The sequence below is a fragment of the Heterocephalus glaber genome, unplaced genomic scaffold, assembly GCF_053883595.1.
Source record: "Heterocephalus glaber isolate CG9 unplaced genomic scaffold, H.glaber_assembly_v1.0 deba00001472, whole genome shotgun sequence".
In the NCBI taxonomy this organism is placed as follows: Eukaryota; Metazoa; Chordata; class Mammalia; order Rodentia; family Bathyergidae; genus Heterocephalus; species Heterocephalus glaber.
In genome coordinates this window covers 44270025-44278846 of record NW_028258315.1, presented here as the reverse complement: position 1 = coordinate 44278846, position 8822 = coordinate 44270025, and the positions used below count along the sequence as shown (strand labels likewise).

Sequence of the window (8822 nt, the reverse complement as noted above, 5' to 3'; positions counted from 1 at the left end):
GGAGCTGAGGTAAAAAGCTTAGTTTCTAGTGTGAACACCCCAGTGGGAACCCTAGATATAACACTTAACAGGTCAGGTGGGCACCTAGAGTGTGCTAATGGGGCTCGGTTCCCTTGTTAGCAAACAGCAATATTGTGAGGATATAAAGTGATAATGTAGTGTTATAACATGCAAGGGATGGTTTTAGTGTTTTACACATATTACACTCACATTTTTCTTTGAAACCATGTTTAGAAAATCAAATAATAATCATAACCTTTGAAAAAAAATTGGAAGTAGGAGGTACAATTATCCCCATGTTCCTGATGAAGAAATAGATCCTCAGAGGATTGAGTAACTTGGCCAGGACCTCACTGGTTTTGAAAGGCCCAAGTGGGATGGTGGCCCATATCTTAGGACAAGCACGGCAAGGAAGGGATTGGATCAAGACTGAGCCGTGAAAAGCAGCTCGTGCTCAGAAAGGATGATAAGGAATTGGAGCACCATTGGCCTGAGTCCTTGGCGTAGTTCCTTTGAGCCAAGACCTCTGGTGGACAGATGGTGAAGGAGCAGCCCACTAGGCCCAGGCTGTGGAAGCAGGGCCTTGACTGGCTCCATGAAACCACAGGCCCACACTTTTTCTCCCCAAGTTGTGGGAGGTATCAGCATTTCCTCTTTGGAGAAAGGACACCCAGCCCTCCAGGCAAGACAGGCTGGTAATCAGAAACAGCTGCAGCCTTGGCTGGCTGGGGGTCAAAGCTCCAGCACTGTGCTTCTCTGTGTGGTTTTGCAGCCTGTCTGGGCTACAGCTCAGAACTGCTGCTGGAGCCCCATACACAAAGCCCCATTCTATCTCCAGCCAGCTGTCTGGAACAGCCCACCTGTCAATCCACAGAAGGAAACTGGAACACAGTGTAGGGCCCCTTTCAGTGCTGAAAGGATGACTGAGTAAGTGAATGAATGAAACTTTCTACATCTTCTACCATAAAAGATAGTCTCGGTGCAGCTATTGCCCCAACCTACTGGGCTTTCCAGCACTGAGGATTAGGGAGTTGTTCAGAATTAGGAACTCTTACAGATCCTAGCAGCAGGCAGCTGACCAAACATAACTGTGGCTGGACAAGACACAGGAGCAAATGGAAAGAAGTGAAAAGAAATTCTATCTAGAAGGAAGTGAATGAGGCAGGACTTGGGGCCAGGGCTGGATCCACCCTAGGCTGGGAGGAAAGGGCTAACCTGCACAGGCAGAGTAGAACATGTGGAAAGAGTTAACAGGAAAACCTCAAGCCAGGCCATCCCAGAAGAGGCCAGTTGCCTGAAGGGCTATGTAAGAGGAAGAGAGGAGCAGGACATATGAAAGCAAGTCTGACAATCAGCCTCCAAGAGAGGCAGCCTCCTCAGCCAGACAGCCATTTCCTCCCTTTGGCACTTTGGTGGGAAGGTCTCTCTAGAGGCTAAACTTTCAGCCCTGCTCCAAGGGGACATCCTCTCCCCTGTCATACCCCCCTTCCCAGGCTCCACCCAACATAGACCTTTTCTCTCCAAAGCTAGGGAAGACCTTACTCAAGCAGAGCCCCACAGCCATGCATCAGACAGTCTCATCATTGCTTTAAGTGTTTTGGAGTAAATCTGTTTCTGGGTTTGTTTTGAGGCCAAGATACAAGCTCTTATCACACCCCTCACCTTCCTTTTCTGTGAATTTGTTATGACTGGTTTTTAAAGAGGATGGACATACCATAGGAGAAGCAAATGGTGTCCTGATGAGGGGGCCACAGCCTAGAGGGAGCCCACAGACTGGATGCACTGCCCTCAGGGACAGGGAGCTGGGTGGTTCATGGGCCACAGAGTCCTGGAAGGTGAAAGGAGCCACCTAGAAACTAGCTCAGGGTTAGGTGGTTGATGAGCCAGGAGGAGAGAGAAGGAGAGGCTCCAGATCCCAGGGAAAGGACCAGTTGAGAGCAGTTTTTGATTTGTGCTCTGGACTACACTGAGCACAGACAGCATTTCATCCACTCTGAGTTCATTGTTTCTTATATACTTGGAACAAATGAAAGGCAAAATTTAGATTCTGGCCTCTGGACACCTTCAGGAAGCCCACACTTCATGGTAGCCATACTACCCCACTCTTGCTTGCTTTCCCAGCTGATGGGCAAAAGCAGCCAGGGTGGTGTGACCTGGTAGCTGAGGAGTTCTAGGGAATGATCACCACCAGCTTTCCACAGTGACCACAGCCTGGGAAAAGCCAAGGACCCACCTCAGACTAAACAGAAGATGGGAAAAGACTGGTTAAAAACAATTGCTGTTTTTTACACCCCCAAGGTACCAAGATATGATTTAAAACAAAAAGAAGTAATCAAAAAGACTTGGGTGTGGCAGTAAGGCTACCCACTAATGAAAGTTATTCATTCCTTCAACATATTTCTATGGCGTTATTTCACCTGGGTGACAGAGGATTAAAAGAATGCAGATGTTGAGGCCCCACCCCAGACCTTCCAAATCAATCCAAGAGCTGGAGGGCCTAGAACTCTTTGTTTCCAGTCAGCATTCAGGTGACAGTCCACACCACTGGTTAGGGCCAGGCATTGAGGCACAGAGGTTTAAACTCAAGAGAATCATAAGCACTTCTACAGAAGCACTTTCACTCAAAGTCACCAATCAAAGTTGCTTGTCACAGATGGGTCTGAACAAAGCCATCTGAGAATTATTGTTGGAAGGCTATGGTACCTGGAATGAATGAGTGGAACTGGAGCTCTATTTCCTGGCTTTTTTCCTACCAAAACTTGGCTGCCACTCTTCCAGGCCTCAGGAGCAGGAGGTGGAAGATTCCAGTCTCTGGGTGTTGAGATCACCTAGTAGCCTGTGCCTAGCCACAATCCTCTGAGGCAGCCCCCAGGCAGACTTTTCTGTCAGGAGAATTTGCTTTCCTCCCTGTCCCCCAGAACACACTGGGACAGCCCAGGGGCCCTGTAGGACTATTGAAAGGACACAGGTAACAACAAAGAAAGAAAAATCAAGAGAAGAGCAACTTGCCTAAAGTTTCCCAGCCAAGGGAAAGGCCAACCAGGTATCAGAAACCAGCAGTGTTATGAAACATAAGCTTCATCCCTGGTGTATTTCCTGAACAGTTAAAATCCAAATTGGCCAAAGGCACCACATTTCAGTTCAGCAGGATGCATGAGCTCTTTGAGATCTGAATTACAGCATAGTAACATAGTTAATGACACTATATTCCACACTGGAAATTTGCTTAAATGTTCTCAGCACACACATCAAAATAAAAACAAAAAAACCACAACTATGTGAGGTGATAGATATGTTACTGACCTTGATTTGTGGTGATCATTTGCAGTGTATCAAAACATCGCATTGTATATCTTAAATGTATATGATTTTTATTTGTCAATTATATCTCTATAAAACCAGAAAAAATATAAAATTTAAACGAGAATTTAAGAAAATTTGGAGAGCAAAAAGTATTCTTACAGATCTTTCTTGTGCAACCCTTTAATGTTTCAGATAAAGAGGCAACTCTCCCCTACAGCCCCCAGCTCAGTAATGACATGTAACACAGCAGCCGAGATCCACTTCTAAACCACTTTTCCTGGGACTAAGTTGCCTTCAGTGCCCTCAGAGTTACAGGAGTTACCAAGGTTGGGGGAGTCACTCTTTCCAGCCACACCAGACCTGGCTTAGACAGGACCCTTTCTTAAGCACCAGCCTGATGCATTGGTGCTCCCCTGTGGCCAATCATCTAAACAGCAGCCTGGGTGTAAATCACTCCTGGGAACCTCCTCCCGCCGCCGCCTCCAGCTCTGGCTCCGTGGCCGGCCGGCTGGCTTCCTCCCTTCCTCCCCGGCAGCTTCGCCTGCCCGCCCGTCAGCTGCACCGGGCTCCAGGGGGCCATAGGCTCTGTGGGGTGGGGGGAGAAAAGGAGGGGAGGAGGAGGGAGGGGGGACCCCCGAGTGGCCCCCTCTCCTCCTCCGCCCCCTAGCTCCCTCCTCCGCCCTGCCCCGCCCGCAGCTCCCTCCTCTGCCACCGCCCGAGCCGCCGCAGCCGCCTTTGCAAGGATGACTCATCACCAGAGAGTGGGAAGGGCAGCAGCAGCAGAGAATCCAAACCCTAAAGCTGATAGCACAAAGTACCATTTCTCCAAGTTGGGGACTCAGAGGGGAACCATCATGAGCGATGTTACTGTCAGGTAAAAGGGCTGAAAACCAAGACCAGATCAGGCCACAACAAGCCTTTATTAGGGAACAGATCTGCCGGGCTGTCTCTGAACAAAGGAGAGACAAAAGCCATATGGCCTGGGCAGGGAAAGTCGTTTATAGAGACTGGGGTGGGGCTTGTAGGGGCTGAGGTGGGGTTGAGTGAGGTAGTGACTAGGGAATGGAGGAGCCGGTGATGTCACTAGGTGGGAGTATTAGGTTACTCTCTAGGTGGGATCAGGGGCATACTGGGAAGAAGGGTTTGTTCTTTGGTGGGAGCAACCATCTTGGCATGACGTCACACAGGGGAGGGGGCAAGGCACCATAGGAAGAGGGCAGCTACTATACATAATAGCTGCTGAGGTAATGGGAGACCTATCAGTTACCATTGTGAAAGAAGGTTGGGTTCAGAAGAGGGGAGAATATATAAAAAACTGGAGGCCAAGATACTTCTTTTGAAGACAAGATGGCTCATTCATAGGATATAAAGAGAAACCTCAAGATGTGGATTTACCTTATCCCCTCAACAACTTTTCAGTGGCAAAATGCCAGTTAATGAAAACAGAACTACCAAAGCCAAACACATTTATTATCAGATGTCTCCAGTGGACCACTGTTATAGAAAGAACATTTCATGTAGATACTCCAGAGGAAAGGGAAGAATGGACAGAGGCTATCCAGGCTGTAGCAGACTGCAGAGGCAAGAGGAGAGAATGAATTGCAGTCCAACTTCACAAATTGATAATGTAGGAGAGGAAGAGATGGACCCTTCTACAACCCATCATAAAAGAAAGACAATGAATGATTTTGACTATTTGAAGCTACTAGGTAAAGGCACTTTTGGGAAAGTCATTTTGGTTCGAGAGAAAGCAAGTGGGAAATACTATGCTATGAAGTTTCTTAAGAAAGAAGTCATTATTGCAAAGGATGAAGTGGCATACACTAACTGAAAGCAAAGTATTAAAGAACACTAGACATCCATTTTTGACTTCCTTGAAATATTCCTTCCAGACAAAGGACCATTTGTGTTTTGTGATGGAATATGTTAATGGGGGAGAGCTGTTTTTCCATTTGTCAAGAGAGCAGGTGTTCTCTGAGGACTGCACACTTTTCTATGGTGCAGAAATTGTCTCAGCTTTGGACTATCTACATTCCAGAAAGATTGTGTACCATGATCTCAAGTTGGAGAATTTGATGCTGGTTAAAGATGGCCACATAAAAATTACAGATTTTGGACTTTGCAAAGAAGGGATCACAGATGCAGCCACCATGAAGACATTCTGTGGCACACCAGAGTATCTGGCACCAGAAGTGTTAGAAGATAATGACTATGGCCGAGCAGTAGACTAATGGAGCCTGGGGGTTGTTATGTATGAAATGATGTGTGGAAGGTTACCATTCTACAACCAGGACCATGAAAAGCTTTTTGAACTAATACTAATGGAAGACATTAAATTTCCTCGAGCACTCTCTTCAGATGCAAAATCATTGCTTTCAGGGCTCTTGATAAAGGATCCAAATAAATGCCTTGGTGGAGAACCAGATGATGCAAAAGAAATTACAAGACAGTTTCTTCTCTGGAGTAAACTTGCAAGATGTATATGATAAAAAGTTTATGCCTCTTTTTAAGCCTCAGGTAACATCTGAGACCGACACCAGATATTTTGTCGAAGAATTCACAGCTCAGACTATTACAATAACACCACCTGAGAAATACAATGAAGATGGTATGGACTGCATGTCCATACCATTCATATGGACTGCATGTCCACATGACTGCATGAGAGGTGGCCCCATTTCCCTCAGTTTTCCTATTCTGCAAGTGGATGAGAATAAGCCTCTTTCATTCTGCTACTTCACTGTCACCTGAGATTTATTATTGAAAATGACTTCTGGACAGCACCACCATCCTGGCTCTTACAGACAGCAGGGCACCTTCCAACCTCCCAGACCAGCCCATGGTCTCCCCTCACCACCTCTCACCCCATGAGAACACACACATACACAGATGTACTCCCATTTTTGTTTTTGCATGAAATTCTATTTCAGTCTAAGGTGTCATGCTGTTGGTACTATTGTCTTACTATTACAGCAACTTTAAGGAGTAATTTTACAATCTGTGGAAGTCATGAGCCCACCATTGTTCATTTGTGCACAAATTGACATCTTGATCTTTTTGTTTTTTGTTTTTCCCTAACAGTGAAGGCTAAATGAGATACACTGATTCTAGTTACATTTTTTAACTTTCTAGAAGATAAATCAAAAACTAATTAGACTAAGAAGATTTAGTTTCTATATCCAAACAAGCAACTGTGGGAGGGTGGTAATACGCTTATGCACAGGTTTCATAAAGCAGATCTGATCAGTGCAGAAAGTAAGTGTGTGTCGCTAAGATGTGGCTGGAATTTGTTAGCAAGTGTTGGAGAGGACTGAACAACAGCTGAGATATATATACGTATTCCTAATTCCTGTTGGATACTGCAGAGGAAGCCCAGTATCACACATGGACGTCCAGATGTCACAGGCAATCACGGACAAGTGGATACTGTTCTACCAAGAAACGGCACATGCCCGGAATCAGGGTCACTTACAGGGTCTTAGGGTACACTCTGCCCCAGAGCATTCTTTCCTGTGCTTGAGAACCTTTTCCACTCTTGATGTTTATCACCTCTGATGGGTGAAGAATGTAGACAAGTATAATGATCCTGCTTTAACCAAAATTGTACAACAAGGTAAACCAACAGGTGTTTGCCTTAATTAGTTTTAATATTTTACTTTTTCAGTTCTAGGTGATTAGCTTTTTCTCAGATGTTAAAACTTTGAATGTCCTTTTATGATTTTGTTTATATCGCAGTAGTATTTATTTTTTAGCGATGAGAATTGTATGTCATGTTAGCAAATGCAGCTCCAACTTACATGAAACAGACTTACTGCAGTTTCTTTTGACCCATGTGCAAGAAATGTACACACCAATGAGAATCATGTACTTTTTCTCCTGTGTAAAAAAAAAATTTGATAAGGCTCTGAAATTGTACAGATTGATTAAAACTTGGCTTTGGGAGAAAAGTTGCCATCATTTAATCCCTTGGTGCTGAAAGTGAGAAAATCAGCTACTCATGCCAAGGGGTTAGGGAAACAAATAGTTGTTGATATTTGCTCACTTAAGAATTAAAATATTAGGATGACCTGGCAACATAACATAATGCAGAAAATTGAGACCTGAGTGATGTTAAGAAGTGAACTTTACATGGCAAAATGAACACATTTTGAGCATTATGAAGTAGTCAGTAAAAGATAAAAACCTGCTGTGTTTATTCTGATCAAGGTACATTTATCACTGAACTAAGCCATCAGGGAAAACAAAACAAAACAGAAAGAACACCTCTATCTTTTCTTTTTCTGTACTTACTCGTCTCCAAATCCCAACCTTTCTCACTGAAAGGGGACATGTATGCAAACCTCATCTTTCTCCTTCATTACTGATGATCTTCAGATTAAACCCTTTGGTGCTAGGAGTTGACATTTTCCAAAGCAGCCTATGAAGTCCAAGGGGCAAGAGCCTTGCCTGTGACAAGCAGGAGAGTTCTTGCTCTCTGGAATGATCATGGAGATGTATTCTAGTTCAACTCTGACAGCTCCCAAATGGAAGACTGCATCATGACATAGTATTAGATTGCTTTGTATGAGAGAGCAAGTGACTTTCTAGTAGGGTGAATCATATCCATATGCAGATGTCTTAGCCTCTTGTTGCTGGACATGAGGATTTATACCTCTGAAACCACTGCTGGCAGTGGGTGGGCCACTGGGACTGATTGGGGGGTTAAAGGGCATTTTATTAAGGCAGCTAAGACATATTCAGACATAGATTTTATCCTAATTTTTCCTATTTCTTCCTGAGTGACATTCATCCTTAGTGTTAAGTAGGAAGTTATAGTAAATGGTAGTTCATTCTTACATCTATAGATTAACTTTTTTCACTTGGAATTATGTTGAATGTTTCAAAATGACAAGAAAGTGGAAGGTATGTCCTTAAAGTTTTCTTGCATCCATTTTCTAAGAAAGAAACAGGTGAGAAGAGGAGAAAGCTGAGACTGGCTAATGTTCAGAGCATTTGTTCCTTTAGAGAGAAAGCATGATGCTCTACATTAAGCACATAGCTTTTTGTTGTTTTCTTTTCCCAAAAAATCTTAAGGTGATTTCCATGACCTTGGCCAAGGATACTTCATAAAGATTAATGATGGGAATTGGCAGTGCCCTCAGCTGGCTCTTCCTCACAGCTGGCCCTCAGTCCCCAGCCACACACAAGGCCCAGTTATCCCCTCCAAGGCAGTTGGTGTCACTGAAAGTGTATTCTTGGCTTCAATTTCAAGAATCCCTCCCTCTCACTCCCAGATCTCAGTCATCTGGCATGAAGGCTTAAGACAGCACAGAAAGGGCTGGGGATTTAGCTCAGTGTTTCCGGCACCTGCTTTGCAAGCGCAAGGTCCTGAGTTCAATCCCTGGTACCAAAAAAAAAAAAAAAAGACAGCACAGAAAGGTGTGCAGAGGGAAATCGTGAAACTTCCCTGAGTTGCCCATTGCTGTAGCTTTGGATTCTGGAAGGTAGAACAGGTAGAACAGCCAGAAACCTGGAATCCT

At 44.6% G+C, this 8822-nt stretch overlaps 1 pseudogene; it reads left to right on the top strand.

Moving 5' to 3' along the window:
* The first annotated feature begins 3781 nt into the window (after positions 1 to 3781).
* LOC101717448 (RAC-gamma serine/threonine-protein kinase pseudogene) lies at positions 3782 to 6623 on the top strand (annotated as a pseudogene).
* The last annotated feature ends 2199 nt before the right edge of the window (positions 6624 to 8822 follow it).